Source organism: Populus euphratica, unplaced genomic scaffold, assembly GCF_000495115.2.
Source record: "Populus euphratica unplaced genomic scaffold, PopEup_1.0 scaffold31.1, whole genome shotgun sequence".
NCBI lineage: Eukaryota > Viridiplantae > Streptophyta > Magnoliopsida > Malpighiales > Salicaceae > Populus > Populus euphratica.
This window is the reverse complement of record NW_011499850.1, coordinates 1218778-1220308: the sequence shown is the minus strand read 5'-3', so window position 1 is coordinate 1220308 and position 1531 is coordinate 1218778.

Below are 1531 nucleotides of genomic sequence, written 5' to 3'. Positions count from 1 at the left end.
TGTGCTGAGGGCCTTTTACTTGTTGAGGTCTGATATTGCTTGGAGCAAGTTCAGAATAGGGCAACAAATGGAACACCATGCAGGATTCTATAATGTTTTGTATTAAAGAGTAGAAAAAGGTAATAAAGTACTTAAAGGCTTAAAGAGAAAGCATGATTAAATGAGAAGTATAATAAAAATTAACTAAAAAAATGATAAATATAAATAGAAAATGAAAAAAAAAACAAAAAAGAAGAGATCTGAACATTTTAAGAGAGAACCCGCATGAGTGAAGTGAGAAAGAAGAAGAAGAAGAGAAAAAAGAGAAATTAGAAGAGAAATAGAAAAGAGTTAAACAAAATAAGTTTAAAAGTAAGATTGTGTAAATATGTGTTAATTAAGTTTTAATTTTAGTTTTGATAAATGTTAGTATTTTGAAAATTTATGTTTGGGTTTAATTGATGAATTAAATTAAATGTTATAGAGTTAATTGTTGTGGGTAATTAATTATTTACTTGATTATGAAAGATTGTGATGATTTTAAGTTATAAATTGTGTAAATGGTGAATTTTGAGTTAGAAATTTAGAAAGAACAGTAGGTTTCTGTTGAAATTCTGGGTTGGAGGTTGAAGATGATGAAAATTCAATTTGGTCCCTCAATTTTGAAAAATTACATTTTAGTCCCCACAATTTGGAAATTACATATTGATCCCTGGAGCATATTCTGAGATTCTTAACAGAATAACATGTGAATTATGGGCAAAATTACTGTATAGTTATGAAATTTTAACACTTTTAATTTAGTTCTTCAATTTGACAAAAATTACCATTCGACCCTAAAATTTTGGTAAAATTCAGAATGGTCCCTGGAGTATAATGAGATATTATGGACACAATTGAGGATTAATTATGGTCATAATTTCAGCATGTTCATGGATTCATGATAAATTTTAGTTTGGTCCTCCATTTGACAAAAAATATAATTTGACCCTAAAAATTTTTGGAAAATTTCCATAATGGTCCCTGGAGCATAATTAGAGAGTCTGGACAGAAATGAGGATGAATTATGAACATAATTTCACTATAGTCATGAATTTAGGATATGTTTAGTTTGGTCCTCCAATTAGATGAAAATTACAATTTGACTCTAAAAATATGATAAATTTCATATTAGTCCCTAGCTGTGATGTTATCTTTTTCAGATTGGTTTGATGAATAATTTAGGTTTATTTAGTAAATTATTATGAATTTTTTTTTATTATTATGGATTAGATTTCGGGAGAACCGTTAATTTTTTGGTTTTTAGAAAAATAACTAGTTTAGTCTAAAAACATATAGGATTACAAAATATACCCTTAGTTAAGTGTATTAAATAGATTATATGTTCTTTCGAATCATTCTTGAATATGTCTCCTTTGTATTCAGATAATCCTGATATTCTACCGGCAGGATGTCAGTAGGATTTCCTTCGGTATCTGCTTTTGATTTCTATTTGCTTTAGAGTCAGGTCAGTGGATAATTTTTCATATGCATGAGAAATATTATAAATATT